Raw genomic sequence first — 18,899 nt, 5'->3', positions numbered from 1 at the left:
TGGGAAGTTCCATGCAACTGAGGCAAAAATTACATCAGGTTGTTATGTGCCCATCATTTTCACCTATTTGTGCTGTTTCATCTACTGCTCATATAAAGCAGCATCCAGGGCTTCTAAGCAGTCAGCAGAAGGGGGAAGAGGAGTCAAAGAGCCTAACGATTGCTGAGCATGAGCTCCAATGTAATAAGCTCCACTCAGGCACAAGAGTAATAACTGAGGTCATGATTGGCGTGTTGAGGGCACCCTTTTAGTGCCTGGATCAATCTTTGGGCATCCTGCAATACATGGTTATATGCTGTATGTTGCATAACTTTGCCTTTCTAGGAGGCCTCATCATGAAAGTTCCAGAGAAGGAAGGCCCCTATAGGGAGCAAGGGAATTTGCTAAAAGAGCAGCAGCAGCCTAAAGAGGAACTAAAGGACAACCTGTTGCTAGCTGCAAGAGATATTCATGGTGATGTAAGCCCCCAAAGTGTGGACTGAGTGATATACAAAGTCGACAACACTGGCTTGTTGTAAGAAAGACAGACCCAATAATTGAGGTAAAAACGGTTTATTCAGGCCTGGGGAGCTGTGGCTCTTGCGTCCCAACACAAGGCTCCGACTCCACCGAATCTCTTGAGGTTTACACAGTTATACACATATTCCGAGACCTCCTACTCCAGAGGTCCAATCGATTTAAAAGTCTATACATTAATCACTAACTCGGTGTGCCTAACTTCTACAAGGTAACCAATAACATAAGTTTCACTTTTCACTGTATGGGCCTGTGGCCCCTCTGATTTCTTGGAAATGAGTCATCAGGTCATGTGATTTCTGAGAAACGAGACCCTCTCTCTCTTGACCACTACTAAGTTTCGTTTTTCCAGAAAAGGGTTATGTCAGTGTCTCTTTTTGTAAGTTTCATCTCTCTAAACTGGTATGGTCATTTCTGCAATTAAACATACGAATAATTAGTACATTTCATCTTTAAACATTTTGCTGCGCAATTGCGTTCTACTAAACGTGCCCTGTTATGCTCATTTTTAAATCTTACTTCAGTCCCTCCTTTTGACCTTTTGGACAATTGTTCCAAAACAGGTCAACATGTATTTCCACTGCCTGGTGTCTGCCAGAGCGTGCACTCCCTGGCCTTCTACCAGTCTAGGTTATACATGTAAATATCCTATCAATTTGGAGGCCGACTTCCCCCCCCTGTGGTATGGTGGTCTTTCCTTTATGGTGGGCTTTACTTTAGGGTGGTCTTTCCTTTATGCACTCCTTCCGGTGTAACCATTCCCGGGGCCCCTTAGACCCTGCATTAATGGTTTAGGCTTTTCTGCTCAAGCCTGTCCCTCGTTCCCACGTGGGGTGTGTGACGTGCCAATTCGAGACTGTCATCACACACCAATCCTCATTCACCACCCTCCTTCTGCCACCCTCCTTCTGCCACCTCCATCTTACGGTTGGCCGGCCCGGTCTTTAATTACCATGCCCAATTAATCCCATATAATTTCAGGGCTTCCCATCGCGTCTTACACCATTTGCCTTGGAGAGGTGGGGGAGTTGTCCATTCTTAACATCGCTACCTGCCCCTCCTCAGGCTCTACTTCTTTCACCGCACCACTTTCGGCCTTACTCATTCTGGCACAAAGGCACTGGAGAAATAAAAATACACAATATATCAGAATAACAATCAAGAGGAATATCATTATGCCTTGTATCACTGAGGCGCCCACAGTCCCCGACCATCCTGGTCCCCAATTATCAAAATATGAGGAAGTGGGTGAGTTTCCTCTAATGTTGTACTAATGTCTTTTTATTGTTTCTTTAAGCCTTCTTCTATTTTATGATAGTACTTTAAAATTTCCTTTGTTTCCTGCCGTAACTTCTGCCAAGCTTCCTCTAACTTAGGAATTGCCTTGGGCTCTGGTATGACATAAGTTTCAACCCTTTTTAGTAAGTCCCATATTATCAAATGACCAGGTTTTCCTATCTGTGTAGGTATTTTTAGACCAAAACAACAGTTTGGTTGGGGAATGGTATAAGCCATATCTTGATATTCATATTTCTGTTCAATTGTGGTGACACAACAGGTCCTATTGTTCCTTGGTGCTACCCATGTCCGGTGTATCCCCTTGGGTGAACCTCGAGGGTACAATTGGTAATTTTCGTAAATCCGTACTCGGATGTGTCTCCCTCGGTGGGGGGGTGTGTGCACACCCATGTCCTTCCCTTGTGGTGGCACCCGTCCACTACCACTCCCCTTTAGGTTTCATTCTTCTGTTTATTATCTTCATCCCTTTCCCAAAGCGCCTTGGTAGGGACATCATGATATTTAACCCACTTTCCCTTTGTACTTCTCCTATATTAATCACATCGTATCGGGGTTGTCCCCCTTCTGGGAATTGTGGGATGGCCAGTACAAAGCCAATCATCTTAGTCCATAGGGTCAGACAATCGCCTGCCCGGTATACTTGTCCCATTTTACATTCCTTACATAGGTTTTTATTTGTGTCAATCCAAGGTTCCAGATCCTTATTAGTAATCCAATCAGGGATCTGTCCATTATTTATTTGCCTCATGTTATGCTGAGCATTCGACAATATCCATGAGCCCTACGTGGCACATATTAGTTCCTTATCGGCTTGGCGAGAAGCATTATTAAGTCTATCAATAATTGTATTGATTGTCTCTTCCACCCCCGACAATTGCATTATTGTTTGGTTTCCCTGCCAGTGTCAATTGCCGGCTATTTCCAGTAGCTTGTTTTAGTAACTTCTCTATTTTTGCTTGTAATTCTTCTACTCCTTCGTTTACTCCTTCTATGTCCAAGCTATTAATTGTTGCTGACCCGGCCGCATACCCTGCTCCGGTCGTTTCCAATACTCCCCGTTTCTTACATCTTTGTAAGATAGATTTTTTTCTGTGGATCCTCTAATTGTTTTACCCACAGGGAGTTCCAGGTTTGTTTTGTATCTCAAAAGTACTCATATTAATGGCAAGCTTAGTAACTCTATGTGCTACACTAAAATACACCTCATCCTGTGTTCTCCTTATTACTAATCCCCCTTGATAATGGCAATACTTATGTTCATCCCTAGAATCAAGGCGAGGATGCTCCATCTCATTCCGGACGTCCAATGTTCCTGTAATTACAAAAAGGGGCTGGTCGTCACCAGCCAGTTAGAATTATTCTGCTCTTATCCATTTTATCAGTTCAAAATGCTGTACATCTGGTTCATTTCTTGTTCTGTGGCTCTGTCCCCAGACATACCTGAAGATGCAAACTATGGCATATATAATATTATCATCATACACAGCCCTATCATTGATATATGTAGTAACTCCCCCTTCCCATTCTTTATATCTTCTAGTATACTCCTCACTCTGTCAAAAAGGGCACCATCTCTGGTTTACTCATTGTCTTTCTTATATATTTTTAACTGAGTCCAGTGTTTCCACCTTCCTTTACCCGTTCCAGACCCATCTACATGAGCACATGTGTCATTATTCATTAATACTTCATAAGGTCCTGACCATCTGGGTGCTAGCCCTGGTTTGGCTGGTATTATTTCTGCTATCACTTTGCTATCTATTGCTAAGACCTCCTTCTGGTCGTCCCGTGTATCCTGTTCTCGATCCCGTATAATCTGTTGGTCTTTGGCCTCATGTCTCTAACTATCTGTCCAGATTTATCTTTGGGTAACCGGACAGCCTCCCCAGCAGTCTCCCGGCCGTTTGAGACGGTGCTGCAATTAGTTTATAAGATAACTTCCATTTATCAAATCCTAATTTTCCTTCTATCACTGTGGGGAAATATTAACTCAACATTAAGAAATTTACATTTAATAATGTCCAATATCTTTAAATTCTGTTCAGTAATACTGAAGTTGTTACTTGGTGAACTCAAACAGCTGTCAGTGGAAAGGGTTAACTCCTTCGCAGGCTTTTGAAGGTGGAGCTAAACATTATTGCGTCACTTCACACAACCCAAAAAACATCCCTGACTGAAAGACAGTTGTGGTTTCACACTTTGATTCAACATGAACATTTGGGCTTCATTGGTCAGGTTCCCTCTCTCAATTGCTCGTTTAGCTGCCCATCCTCTTGTGTGCTTTAATTTATTATTATGCACTCTTTGGGTAGGAGAGAGAGGTTCCTACTAATTCCTTGGTTATATTCTTGTCTCTTACGGGTCTTCTCCTGGTGCCATATATCCCTGCCTACTCCCGCTATCATGTAATCAGACACCACCCCAAAGGCATTCCGACTATCTATATAGGTTTACACATTTTCCTTTGGCTACCCCCCTTTGATCAAATCCTGTATAGGCTGGGCCATTTCTACTTTGTTTCCCGGGCCTGCCTGTTTGTTTGACTTATAATCTGGGGGCCAGTACACTTCATTCGCTTTAGGGTCAACTAAAGCTCCTACTTCTCGCAGTATATCTATCCCTAGGATTGTTCCTTCGGTGTTCTCGCATACCCACAACTGTGTAGGTATTATTATACATCCAATTTCTAGTAAGACTGTTTCGCCTGTAAACATCTGACATGATTCTCTGACTATATAAGCTGTGTCTTTAAGCATTTCTCCACTTCACCTGAAGAAGGAGCAGCGCTCCGAAAGCTTGTGATTTCAAATAAAGCTGTTGGACTATAACCTGGTGTTGTGTGACTTCTTACAATCGCTCTTATAAGCCCTGATTCTTCATCCACCGATTCCTGCTATACTAACTGAAAGTTTCGTTCGGGGCAAGGGTAAGTCTGTCAATGAGATTGTGGCTCCTGTGTCTATTAACATTTTGCCCTGTCGGCCCCCTACCAATGCATCAACAAACATCCTCGGATCCCCCTCCCCTCTCTGGCGCGGTCCCTTCCTGCTGCCATCCCTAGAAGCTTGCGAGCAATCAAAGCACGCAGCCAGTCCTAATGCCCCTCCCATCTGTTTTTGGGCCTTTGTCTCTTCCCTTGTGTCACTATGTATCCTAGGTCGACTACTTCATCCTTTCTAAGGTTTAACTCTAGTCCCGCCTTCTATAAGGCTTCCAGTACCATAGTCAATTAAATATTGTAAAGGGACCTGCTGCTATCAGATATTCTTGCGGATTGGAGTTATCTTATTCAATTCGGACTACACCAATTTACATCAACCAGAATTTCACTGTGGCCACAATGAAAGTCTGGTTTTAATAGGTTAATTTACCTCATAACTTCAAGGTTAGATCTTAGACTGAAACTTAATCTTTCATTAAACAAACTTTTTGTTGCTCTTCTCAGGTTTTACACTCCAGCTTAACTTAAATTGTAATAGGTTTTTTTCATTCTGAGGGCACAATCTTATTTGCACATTCTTAAACTTCCAAAATCCCCGACAAGACAAAGGGGTTAAATGCTTTTACTTTAACACAGAGAAGTGGGTGGAGCTACAACACACAGCAGACAGTTCTTTTTCTTAACGGACAGATTTTCAGACAAAGGAATATTGAATCCTCTTAAACATTCCTAATCAGGAAAACATCCACACTCACACATTTTTATACAAACTGTAATTTCAGCATATGTCTAAGGTTCCTTTCACTCAGCAAATCTCGTGTTTTACTTGTCTTGGTACAGATGCTAATAACTTCCATGTTGGTAAAGCTTTAAGTTTATCTTTTCCTTCCTTTTTAAAACTGTGACTCAACAGCTTTCCCTAGTTTCCAAATCCCTGTTTGTTTGTTTTTTTTTTTTTGCTGGGGTTTCCAATTGGTTCGCCTGCAAATTAGATCTTTTTCCTTCTTTATCTCTCCCTTCTGTTTCAATTCCTTACATTATCTGTTGCCTCTTTATCTTTAGCTCCTCCCCACCAAGCCTTTGGCTCTCTGCACTGTTTCTTTTTATTTTCCAGGAGTCGGGTTATAGAATCCAGGTCCCTTGAGGATTCTTCTTCCACCCTCTTAGTCATAACTAACTGCTATGTTTAATGCTTAATTCACGGTATTGGTGAATTAGGTTTGTACGCTACGTTGTTCGCCCCTATAGCGTCACCTTAGTTAGTTTCTTGCTTTCTGTTAGTCACTTCGTTTCGTTAGACACACACCAACCCTTTAGTCCCGAGGTTTCGGTACTGTGGGGTCTGTAGCTCCCGGCGTCCTACTTGATCCTGGCCGTCACGTGGGACTACTGTCCTCTTAATTCAGGCTCAGGCTAGGTGCTGGGGACAGACCTCACCCTTGTCCGTTCTAACCTCTTTATGACCGTAGGGTTTTATCTCATTCACTCACCACGGTGCACCCATTCATTCAATTGTTAAGATTTCGCCATCTCACGGATAAAGAGGATTTCCCGCCTCCCGGGGTAGGGGTCTTTCCGCCCCTGTCGGTTTGCCACCACACGGCTAAATGAGGATTTCCTGCCTCCCGGGGTAGGGGTCTTTCCGCCCCTGTCGGTTTGCCGCCACACGGCTAAATGAGGATTTCCCGCCTCCCGGGGTAGGGGTCTTTCCGCCCCTGTCGGTTTGCCGCCACACGGCTAAATGAGGATTTCCCGCCTCCCGGGGTAGGGGTCTTTCCGCCCCTGTCGGTTTGCCGCTATACGGCTTAGGGAACACCTTATCCCTATCTTTTTAACCGCCTTCAATTAAGGGTGTCTTTCTCCTTATAGTTCTTTTATACGTCGATTCTGACTCAATGTCTCGCCAGCGATTAACCCCTAATTTTACAGGTGGTAATTAAAACATACTCACCCGTCTTAGGTTAACGCTGTCCGAGAGTCTGGTTCAGAACGCGCATCCCATCCTCGTCGCCAATTGATGTAAGCCCCCAAAGTGTGGACTGAGTGATATACAAAGTTGACAACACTGGCTTGTTGTAAGAAAGACAGACCCAATAATTGAGGTAAAAACGGTTTATTCAGGCCTGGGGAGCTGTGGCTCTTGCGTCCCAACACAAGGCTCCGACTCCACCGAATCTCTTGAGGTTTACACAGTTATACACATATTCCGAGACCTCCTACTCCAGAGGTCCAATCGATTTAAAAGTCTATACATTAATCACTAACTCGGTGTGCCTAACTTCTACAAGGTAACCAATAACATAAGTTTCACTTTTCACTGTATGGGCCTGTGGCCCCTCTGATTTCTTGGAAATGAGTCATCAGGTCATGTGATTTCTGAGAAACGAGACCCTCTCTCTCTTGACCACTACTAAGTTTCGTTTTTCCAGAAAAGGGTTATGTCAGTGTCTCTTTTTGTAAGTTTCATCTCTCTAAACTGGTATGGTCATTTCTGCAATTAAACATACGAATAATTAGTACATTTCATCTTTAAACATTTTGCTGCGCAATTGCGTTCTACTAAACGTGCCCTGTTATGCTCATTTTTAAATCTTACTTCAATGGCAACTGAAAGGATTCGCAAATTTCATGTCTCCCCCGAGGATTTACTTTTGGTTTATTAAAGAAACCCTGGTTGGACTGAGTTTAAAATCCAGGGCACAACAAGATGGCTGCAGTCAGCCTCATGGCCAAAGCCTGTAAGTTTCAGTTTGGACTGACAGCTTGTATTCTGATGACTGTGAGAAGGAACTTTCCAGAACATGAATGCAGACAGACCTTCTGCATTTATGCATTAGAAGCAAACCCAGTGGCATTCGGGCCTCTGATTAAAAGCCATCAAGGTTGTTTGCACAAACAATCAAGAGCAGACAGGGCCTATTGAATATGTAGTGGGACAAGCTCAGCTGCATTCAGGCCTTTGTTTAGAGAACGTCAACATTGTTTACCTAAGTACTTTGAAACGATCAACGGGGCATTCAGACTGGAATGCCCCATCACAAAACCAGTTGGACAAAGGGGAACACTGATGAGACCAGTAAAACCGATTACCGGCCATCCAGGTCAATGGGCCCAGATCAGTACCTTTTGTATGAGTTTCAATACGTCCAAATTAGACAAATGAGCTGATCTGGTGGGAGGTAAGGGCTACCGGGAAGGGTATAACTAGTCCCTCGGGAGGCCATTTCTCTCTCTCTCTCTCCCACCTCGCCTCTGGTGCCCTGCCTTACCATCAACCCAGCAAGAGGATCGTTGATGAAGAGCCCATCCAGGGAAGTAGAATACCCACAGTTACGTTTAAATTACTGGGGTATCTCTGCTTTGGGCGGTGAAAACCTAAGACATTGGCAGGCAGCAGGGCATGGAGCAGGCATTTCAACATCCTAGACTGGTGAGCATCAATTTTCTGGCCCATCACAAGATAATCTAGATAGGTGTAAAGGGTGGGAGTTAAGGGGAATTGCTAAAGTGTAATTTTAGTCATTTTCCCTCGATGTGTCTGTTTCTCCTCCTCCATTAAGTGTAATTGTGCTGCATCCATAGTGATTTTCTCTGTATAGTAATTGTTCTCTATTTTAAGAAACATTGGTTTTCTTTGCACCAACCCATTGGTCTCGTTTGTCTATATCGCTACTTGTAAAGAAGTCCGGTGGTCAGAACCAAAGGGGAAGCGATTCGAACCACACGGGGCTGGAGCAGCTCAGACACATGACTGACCAGACGCAAACCCCAAACCAAAACCCCCTACAGAAATGGCGACCGCGGCAGGACCATCGGTGACAGTATGCGATATGACAGACAGTCGTGCAGAGGGAGAAACCGCAATGGAAGAGAGGTTGTCCACTTATGTGTGCAGAAAGGTCAATATCACCAAGAAATGGGTGGGCGCTATGTTAAAGGCCGAGCGTCCCATAGACGCCGCCGCCCAGTGGACGGCGAGTAAACAGCATAAGAGGGCAATTGAAAAGGCAGTCTGGTTAATGTTGTAGGATTTTGCAATAATTTCAAAATGTCCTACAGCTCCGAAGATTAATTTTTGATTAAAGAATCCCTGGGTGATATGCCTTTAAATTTCCAGGGATCAAAATGGCCGTCAGACCGCATGGCCGAAGACAAAAGGACTTGGAAAGAGCAGCCTGGGTCTGTGGAAAAAAGGTTCCAATCTGCCAATCAAAGGGGAGTACCCACCCCCCTGCAGCAGACAATCGATGTGTTTACAGAAACTGATACTATGTTTACAAAGCACTTAGGCTGCGGTTTCAGCCTGACCACAAAGGACAATGGCTTTGTTTACACTAGCCTCCAAAGCTGTTTACTCAGCAATCACAGAAAGACATGTCTCTTTTTTCAAACCAAGACAGCTCCATTCAAACCCATCATGATGAATGGAAATACATTCAAAGCCAATCACAGACAATTGAAGAGACATTTAAACTAAGAAAAGGAACAGTTTAAACAAATGGGTAATTCATCCAAACTCATCCCAGACAAGTGGACAGTTTGGATCTCTTTTGTTTAGCCCAGATACATCCAGATCTGGGCGGGAAGGTTTTGGCCCCATAATGGGGTACAAAAGATAGCTTCTCAGAAGCATCTCTCTCTCTGTGGCCTCGCCTCCATGCTCTCTACAACGTGGGAGTCTGCCTGAAGAAGTGGAACACCAGCAGTTTACTTTTAAAATACTGGGGTGTTTTTTACTTCGGGGCAGTGAAGGTCAAAGATCATTGGTGAGCATATATTTTTCTGGCCTTTTACAAGGCAACTTAGAATAGGCATAGGGGTGGGAATTAAGTGGGAATTTTGTTAGAACTGTGATTTTAGTCGATCTTCCCTCGTTGTGTCCATTCTCTCCTCCCCTATTTAAGTAACAGTGTTGCACTAGCAGATAAGGCTGTAGTGAACACTGAGAGTAGCTGTATTAAAGTGCTGTTTGTTTTTTAATTAAAAGCCACTAAGCAAAGTTGCTGTAGTGAGCAAGGTGTTTCTATATTAAAAGTGCTGTATTTTAATAAAGGAGTGTTGCACTGAGCAGAGAAGTGCTCTAGTGGACACTGAGTGTACTGCGTTAAGCAAAAGTGCTGTACCAGGCATAAGTGCTGTATCGATTATTTTAAGTTGTTTCTTTCTTTTTGTTTCAATAAATACTGGTCTGTTTTGCACCCAAACCACAAGTCACGTTTTTCTGTCCACATCGCTACCGAATAAGTCCGGGAGTCAGAACGAGGAATAGGGGAACGCTTCGAAACCGCACGGGGGTCCCTGGAGCAGCTCAGAGGCTTCTGACTGGCCAGAGACAAATAACCCCAACCCCGCTAGCGTGTGCTAATTCCTTACAATGTGTTACAAGAAACAAGCCCTAGTGCTGGACAGTGTTGTAGCAGCACAGGCTGCCAAGCGCAAGAAATTGGCCCTAGAAATGCAGGATAAGGTTTTAGCAGAAGAGAAAGTGCCAGTGGTGCTTCAGACGTTAAGCCAAGAAAGAGCGCAGATGGCAAAGGAACACCAGGCAAAGGTAGAGCGCCTGGAGGCCCGGGCCGTCGAAGTGCAATGGGAACATCAGGCAAGGGTAGAGCGCCTGGAATACCAGACCGCTGAAATTAAAGCCAGCGCTAGGCGAACGATGGAGCACTTGGAATACCAGGTCAGAGAGGCGAGGGGCAGCGAGATAAGGCTGCAGGACATGATTTGCGACTTCACCCAAGAATTAAAAGAGCAGCAGGAGAAAGTAAGGGAGGTAAAGGCAGCATACAAGCTAGCCTGCGACCGGGGGTTCGAGGAGGCAGATCACGGGCCCTGGAGGGAGGAGATAGAAAGCTTGGGCATGGCCTTATCGAGGGCAAAGGGCATGGTATGCCTCATCAGCCCGAAGGCGGGTCAGTCGGACTTTACCGGCAACCCAAACAGAACCGTCCCACAGGCAGCACCCAGAACAAAGTTGGCTAGGGAATCAGAGGTCCCATGGCCGCCACCCCTAGCTCCGAGCTTTCAGTAGTTCTGGCAGCAAGGGGGGTGTGGAGGATGAAGTGGTAGGGGAAGCACAGCGGGCCCCGCTAGATAGGCCGGGACCAGGACCGGTGTACCCCCTCCGACAATGGAGGTACGGCCCGCCCGTTGATGACAAGGACCTAGGGGCCATCCAAAATCAGTTTGTGGTGCCGCATGACACCCAACAGCTCAGGGCCATGGTTAGTCACATCCCCAAGCTCACGGAAAAGGGAGACCCCTCTCTGCACTTCAGGGAGATAGAACAGGCAGCGTGCATTAATGACTGCGATGACGCAGAGCAAGCTAAGATGCTGTTGTTTTCTCTGGGGAGTGATCTCCTCCAGACCCGATCTGATGAATGTAAAAAGGGGCAGAAAGATTATGAGGATTTGAGGAACGAGATATTGGAGGCCATGGGACTCAATGACGGTAGTCCGTTCGCCCAGGCGGAAAAAACGGTACAGCTCCCAGGGGAGTCCCCGCAGGCATTCGCAGACAGGCTGTGGCCAGTCTACCGGAGCGCACACCCAGGAATGCCAGCGCGGACATTACTGAACCAAGTCCAATTGACCCACTGGCTCTGTTGTCTAATGACAAACTGCCTGCCCCAAATCCGAGCACAGGCTGTGGCCTGGTTTGACCCCCGAAGTCCCCAGACCACCGAAGAAACGGTGATCCGCCAGTTCACGGTAGCGTTTAGGAATATGAGGGGTATTGAGATGCCCCGACCCAAGGGAAAAGTCCATGAGGTTAAACCTGGGGGCCAGAATAAGAAAGAGTGGCACCAGGAGGGGAACCGTCCCTCCCAGACTAAGTTAAACTGTTACGGGTGCGGGAAGGACGGCCACTGGCGCAAGGATTGTAAAAATCCATGGAAAGACAATAAAGTAAAGAACTCCACAGCCCCAGCCCAGAAGGCAAAAACGGAAATTGCTCCCGCTGTGATCGAGTCATTTTTAGAGACCATGTGATCTCTTATGACCAGCCAGGGGAGAATAGCAGCCACCACCGGTGTGGTGGTTCCCTCGGCCCCCTCTGACGCCCCACAATGACTGGAGCCCGCGCAGCCTGTCTACCTGTGTGCTCTCCGGTATGACGGATGGAAGAGACCACTCGTGCAGATGGAGGTAGAGAAGGTTAAAGGGACTTATCTGCTGGATACAGGAGCATCATGCACTGTGATCCACGCAGCTAACCCCACCACCTCACCTCTGTCTAGCGGGGTTCCATGCGTTCTATCAGGGTTCACCGGTAAGGAACAGGTGGGAGCATTCTCCAAGCCACTCTCAATCCGCCTGGGCACGCTCTGGACCAAGTGGATGTGCATTCTGGCGAGGTGGGAAGCGGAGGGAGGAAAGGGGATCCTAGGGGCCGACTTCATCGTGGGCCACGGGATCCTCGTGGATCTCCGCAATCATTGCCTTTGGGGAGCCAACACGGGTAAAGAGGGAGGTGTAGTAGTCATCCCGAGCAAGGAAGGGAAGGGGACCCTGTGTACTGTGAAGCCGAAAGAAGGTTACAACCTTGGGCTCATGGTCGACGGTGTCCCGGGGGAATTTCAGGCATTCGTGCAGGCTAACCTAGCTGCGTTTGCCACGCACAAACACGACTGCGGGAGGGTCACCGGGTTTGAGGTCAGAGTGGACGGGGACCCCATGGCCCGGCCCCAGAAGCAGTATAACTTCCCCAGAGAAGCAGAGCCCGACATGGAGGCAGCCATGTCCTCTTTAGTACAGCAGGGAGTGTTGAGGCCCATAGCCACCCATGTTAACTCTCCGCTTTGGCCGGTCAGAAAACCGGACAATTCATGGAGAGCCACGGTGGACTATCGGGTGCTCAACAGCAATATCCCCACGTGCGCCCCCACAGTGGCAGCTGTGGCCGACCTCATCGGGAGTATTCCAGCATCCGCGACTACGTTCACGGTGCTGGATATTTCAAATGGGTTTTGGTCCATCCCCTTGAGGAGGGAGGGCCAGTATAAGTTCGCTTTTACTTTTAAAGGGCAACAGTATACAGGTAGACTACCCTTTATCCGGACTTCCGAAAACCGAAACCCTCTAAAAACCGAAGGTTTTTTCGTTCAGCGTAAGTCGTGCGTACGACTTACGCTGAACGAAAAAACCTTCGGTTTTTAGAGGGTTCCGGTTGCGGAAGTTCGGATAAAGGGTAAGTCGTGCGCACGACCCCCCGCCGACCCCCCCGCCGACCCCGCCAGCCCCGACAACCGCCGACCCCGCCAGCCCCGACAACCGCCGACCCCGCCAGCCCCGACAACCGCCGACCCCGCCAGCCCCGACAACCGCCGACCCCCCCGCGGACCCCGCCGGCCCCGACAACCGCCGACCCCGCCAGCCCCGACAACCGCCGACCCCCCCGCGGACCCCGCCAGCCCCGACAACCGCCGACCCCGCCAGCCCCGACAACCGCCGACCCCCCCGCGGACCCCGCCGGCCCCGACAACCGCCAACCCCGCCAGCCCCGACAACCGCCGACCCTGCCAGCCCCGACAACCGCCAGCCCCGACAACCGCCGACCCCGCCAGCCGCCGACCCCCCCGCGGACCCCCGCCGACCCACCTTCCGAAATCCGAAATTCTCCTTTATCCGAAACTCGGCTGGTCCCGAGGTTTTCGGATAAAGGATAGTCTACCTGTACTTGGAACTGCTTGCCACAAGGCTTTCATAACAGCCCCAGCATCTTCCACCAGTGTATGGCGGATAGCTTAAAGGAATTTAGTCAGCCACCCAGTTGGTGCAGTATGTGGATGATCTGCTCTTGTTTACCGACTCAGTCGGGGAGCATGGCCTGCTACTGGCCGAACTGCTGGAGCTGCTACAGAGTAAGGGGTTCAAAGTCAACCCGAAAAAGGCACAGATCGGCCAACGGGAAGTTAAATTCCTGGGCCTAACCGTCCGCGCAGGAGAGAGAGCCATAGACAAGGCTAGGAGGGAAGCGGTCCAAGAGTTGCCGGTCCCCAACACAGTGAGAGGTGTGAGGTCATTCCTAGGGTTAACGGGGTACTGCAGGGACTTCATTGAAGACTATGCAGCCACAGCAGCCCCTTTGCTCCGACTCCTACACAGAGGAGTGGAATGGTCTTGGGATGAGGGTTGCCAGGCAGCATTTGTCAAGCTCAAGGGAGACTTACAGACCGCACCAGCCCTAGGAGCCATAGATGGGGGGAAAGAGTTCTTTCTGGAGGCAGCGGCTAGTGGGGATAGCCTGAGTGCTGTGCTGCTCCAAGAGCGGCACGGTAGGCTAAGGCCCGTGGTCTACTCCTCCAGAGTACTCACTGATGTGGAGAGGAGCTACTCAATATGCGAACGGCACCTTTTGGCCACATATTGGGCTGTGAAAAGATTCTTGATCTTCACAGGCACCTCTCCCATCACCCTCCTCACACACCACACACCCACCCAAATGCTTCTGGATGGGAGGATTAAAGATGGGACAGTCAGCAGTGTACACATTGCGTGCTGGACCCTCCTCCTCTCGCAGATGGATCTGAAGGTGAGGGGCCTTTGCGAGCCAAAGCTCGCGGCCAATATGGTATATCCTGGAACAGCCCATCGGTGTTCCATAGAAGGGGTTTGGGAGGTGAACGTAGGTTTACGGGCCGGGATACATCCCTCAGGCTGCGAAATCTATGTAGACAGTTCCAGCATGGTATCTGCTGGCGAACGACTCACAGGTTGTGGAGTTTATGACCCAACGGCAAACATTGCCCTGACGATCAAGCTCCCCAGCACCATGAGCGCCCAACAGGCTGAACTATCCGTGGTGGTGTACGTGGTTACCCACCCCGAAATCTTCCCCACCCCATACATGGTTTGTTTGGACAGCATGTTCACTTGCAACTCGTGTACGGAATACCTGGCCAGCTGGTCCCGTCGCGGGTATACCTCCGCTGACGGGAGGCCCTTAACAGTAAAACCCCTGCTGGAGAAAATCCTGGCAGCCATGGGGGAGGAAGGCAAGGTTTTCGTCCACAAAGTGAAGGCCCATTCCTCCACAGAACCCCGCAGCCAGGGTAACCAGCAAGCCGACATGCTGGCCAAGGAGGGTGCACACGCAGGCACTTTCTGGGACCCGTATGAGTCCGGGCCCATGGCGGCAGTTAGAGGCAGGGATGGGACGCAAGGGAGCTCAGGGGTAATGTTAGCCCCGGACCTTAAAACGGTCCAAGCCCAGGACCCTGTCCTGAAAACCGTCATTAGCGCAGTAGTGGAGGGCAGGAAGGTAGAAGGCCCTTACGGCACAGTGGCCCTCTCCATAAGGGAAGGCATGCTGTTCAAAGAAGAACAGTGGGTAGTACCCCGCAACACCGGAGGGAGTTCCTTCAACTTGCCCATGAGGGTCCGGGAGCGGGACACCCCGGGCCTGAGACCACCTGGCAATGGGTGGAACAGGCTGGATGGTGGCCAGGACTCTGGGAAGACGTCCGCGAGTTCTGTGCTAGTTGTCTTGTGTGCGCTGCAAACAACCCCGACCCCCACAGAAGGAAGGTGCCCATGGGACACGTTAGGAGGGTAGAGGGACCATGGCAGTCGATCCAGATCGACTACATCGGGCCCCTGCCCACCGCCCAGGGAGGCTACAAATACTGCCTCGTCCTGGTAGACATGTTTTCCAAGTGGGTGGAAGCCATCCCCTGCAAAACGGCCACAGCATTGGGGACTGCAAGGATCTTGGTGCGAGAGATGTTCTCGTGGTGGGGACTACCCCAGTTTGTGGAGTCCGACCAGGGAAGCCACTTCACCGGCCAGGTCATGCAGAACACCCTTACGTTGCTCGGTATTCAGGGGAAGTGGCACGTAGCCCACAATCCACAGTCCTCAGGGATTGTGGAGCGCATGAACCGCACCATTAAAGAAAAGTTGAGGAAGGAGACAGTGGGCTCGCCCCAAAAATGGGTGGAGGTCCTGCCTCTAGTCCTCATGGGGATCCGAGCCAGCCAGTCCAAGAGTACAGGGTATTCCCCGCACGGACTCATGACCGGTAGGGTTATGAGGACCCCCACCCATGTCCTAGCCCCAGTTCTTACTGAAGGGCAGCTTCGGGAGGTAAATCGGGATAAATTCGCCCGAACACTACTCGAACGCCTGAAACAGATTTATGAACAAGCAGCAGGTAGCATGGGGAAGCAGCATCGGAATAACCAGTTGCTGCTCGAGCCTAGCAAGAGTCACCAGTGGGAGATAGGGGACCAAGTGATGGTTAGGAACTACGCCCGAGTGGGGAGTTTAGAGCCACTGTACATGGGACCCTATAGCATTGTCAATAAAGCCAGCCCCATGGTTTACGCAGTAAAAATGCCCCGGCGCACAAAATGGTTCCATGTGAATCAATGTAAGTTGTGTAAGCTGGAGGCAGGGAAACAGGCAGCTGGGATTCAACCCGAGGTTAGAAATCCTCAGCCCGCAGCGGGTACGTGCACGCAGGCTGCACACGCAGGCGCAGTCGCGTGCGTCAAGGGAGAAGTTCCCCAGCACTCTGTCCAGACCACTCCCCCTCTCTTATGGGATTCCGAGGAGGAGGAGCCCGAACCAGATGGCTCCGCCCCCGAACCAGGTTTTGAACCTGGAGGGGAAGACCCTCAGCCACCGGCAGCCGGTGGCGAGGGATTGCCCGTCCCCAGTTCAGGTTTGGGAGGGGAGGGACCCGAGGGAGAAGGCCCCCAGCCAGCAAGGACTGTGACCCGAGCCAAGGGTCTGCTCGCCAGGGTAGCCCCACCAGTAGCACTCCCTAGGAGGTCTCCTCGGCCACCCCAGCCCAGAAAAGTATGGTCACCGGCTCTTCAGTTCAAAAGGGCGGCCTCCCGAGTCAGGGAGAGGCCGAAAGGCAGCAGTCCCCAGCCAGCAGCCGTAAGCTGCGAGGGACCAGAAGTGGAGATCAGTCCAGCTTCGCCGCAGGTAGTAGCCTGCAACAGTCCTAACAGAGATTAGGCTGGCCGCTCGGAGACGGGCGGCAGATGTACATAGCTTTGTTTAAGTTTAGTAATGTGTAAAAGGTTAAGTTAGTGTGTTTTAATTTAATTCTATGTAAGGAACCAGTAGTCTATAAGTTTTAAGTATGGAACCATTCCAGAGTGCTGTCTACGTGAGCCGAGGTCGCGGGACCCGATCACACCTCCGCCGAGCCAGGGAGCCTCCAGCGAACCTGGCTAGATGCTTTTATGTCTTTTTCAGAATTTCAAAATGTGCGGAGGCATAATCCTGCTCGCCCTGTTCGGGCTGAGCCTCGCGAGAAGGGGCGATGTCAAGGACCATCATATCTTCGGATGCTCGGGGAAGAGAGCGCCCCTAGCACACGACGGAAGTGGTCTACGGGAGGCAGATGAAATCACCTCGTATGTCCACGAGGGAAGCTGGCCAGGATGGCTGGGATCCAATTCAGCCCAGTATTCTAGTGAGACCGGCTTCACGTATGGAGAGGCCTCCCTCCAGTGCCCGAGGATACGAATCGTTACCCCAAGGATTAGCGTCACCATGGGCAAAAGAATATGTTTGACATGTAAAGGGAACGTTCCCCTGGATAGGTGGTGGTGGCTCAGAAAGTTAAGCAAAGACATGGGGAATGCCAGGATAGAGGGGGAAAGGTTAGGGAATGACACTCACAGGACCATTACAGGTACCCAGGGAGGGTTAAGTGTGTGCTGGGATAAATGGTGGGAACCGGATCAGGGGATCTACGTCTGTATGTGGGGATCAGAGAAAGTCTGCCCCACAGGCATTTCCATCATTTTCCGCAGCTAGTGGCAAAATAACGGGAGGGGGATGGACTGGGAGTCCCGCCTGGATGCATGCGCGATCCTGTACTCCCCAATCTCGGTTAATGCCACTGAACTAGTGACCCGCCCCCGACGGCCCCTGCCCACGACCCCGACATCACGGACAGTAGCAGAGGGATGCCCAGCCACCACCAAGGGACCAGGGAACGGCCTGGTGCTAGTACTCACAGACCAGGTGCTGTATCAAGGGGTGCATTAAGCATTGGCCTCGGTGATTTTAAGCCTCACTGAGGTACACTTACCCGCGTGGTGCCCCGCAGAGACTGCCAAATTGTATCAAGCCCTATTAACAGAGATGTTTCGAAAATTCCATGAATTTGACTTTTCGGAGGTCGATAAGACCGAATTGTATACTCACCACAAAATTTGGGACGGGATTGGGAGGCAAAGAAGGGGTGTTTTTAATGATGTTTTAACGCGGGGTCCTCGGTCATCAACAGTTTAGATGACATCGAGCTGCAGACCCAGATTAATGGTCTAAAAACACAATTAAAGGGTATTTTAACTGATGAGAATAAGGTGGTAAGTTCTGAGTTGCATGAAGACCAGGCCATGACTCTCCATTTGAAGGAGATCATCGCGGAGCTGGAAAAACATGCAAAGACGGTAAATGCTTTCATCAGGGAGGACAGAAACGCTTCTGACCAGGCTGCGCAGAACGAGGTGTGCGTGCTGTACGGGGCATGGTTGCTGGGCGAGGGCCGCAGGAATCTGGAGGATTTAAAACAAAGTTTAGTCCCCTCCTGGATCAGCAACAAACACCTCGCAGCCCTCCACCCTTTTGAGAATGCATTAAGCCCGTGCCAGCTCCGGCTAGCTTCTGAGGCCTACCCAGTCCCAGTGGACTGTGGGCAATCCAACCACACTGTCATGGGGATAGTTGTAAGAATGCCGGTCATGGGCGGGATGGCCCGACCCGCACCGGTATACAGGGTGGAGAACATTGGGGTCATTCAAGGGGGTGCACACATTCGTTTTACAGCGGTCCCGCCCTATGTCATAAAGTGGGAGCACGCTATGACGGGTACTGACCTCTCGGGGTGCCATAACCAGGGAGCACACATCATCCTGTGTCCCCAGCACTTAAATGCCTATTCGAAACCACAATGCGGGTTCAGAGCTGCTGACGCGAAACCTATAAATTGTACCATGGAAGCCATGGCACAAGGCCATGTTCCCCCACAGGTAGCATATATAGGAGGTGGGACATATTGCGTCACCACAGGAGCATCTCACTGCCAGCACGGACAGCACAGCTGGTGCGCGGTGAGTGACAGCAGTTTCTGCTTCAAACCTGAGGCAGAAGTTCAAGTGGCACAGATACGA

The 18,899-nt window shown here is 49.6% G+C and overlaps 1 long non-coding RNA gene across 1 annotated transcript; it reads right to left on the bottom strand.

Moving 5' to 3' along the window:
• Positions 1-536: 536 nt before the first annotated feature.
• On the bottom strand, positions 537-7,562 carry LOC147107748 (uncharacterized). The gene is made up of 2 exons (XR_015080858.1): positions 1,568-7,562; positions 537-930 (listed from the first exon to the last, which is right to left on the bottom strand). It is a non-coding gene; the product is annotated as an uncharacterized LOC147107748 (long non-coding RNA).
• Positions 7,563-18,899: the final 11,337 nt, after the last annotated feature.

This window comes from Somniosus microcephalus, chromosome 14 (genome assembly GCF_052327205.1).
Source record: "Somniosus microcephalus isolate GS21.2 chromosome 14, FLI_Smic_1.0, whole genome shotgun sequence".
NCBI lineage: Eukaryota > Metazoa > Chordata > Chondrichthyes > Squaliformes > Somniosidae > Somniosus > Somniosus microcephalus.
Note: the sequence above shows the minus strand (reverse complement) of the source record. Positions and strands in the feature narration are given on the sequence as shown.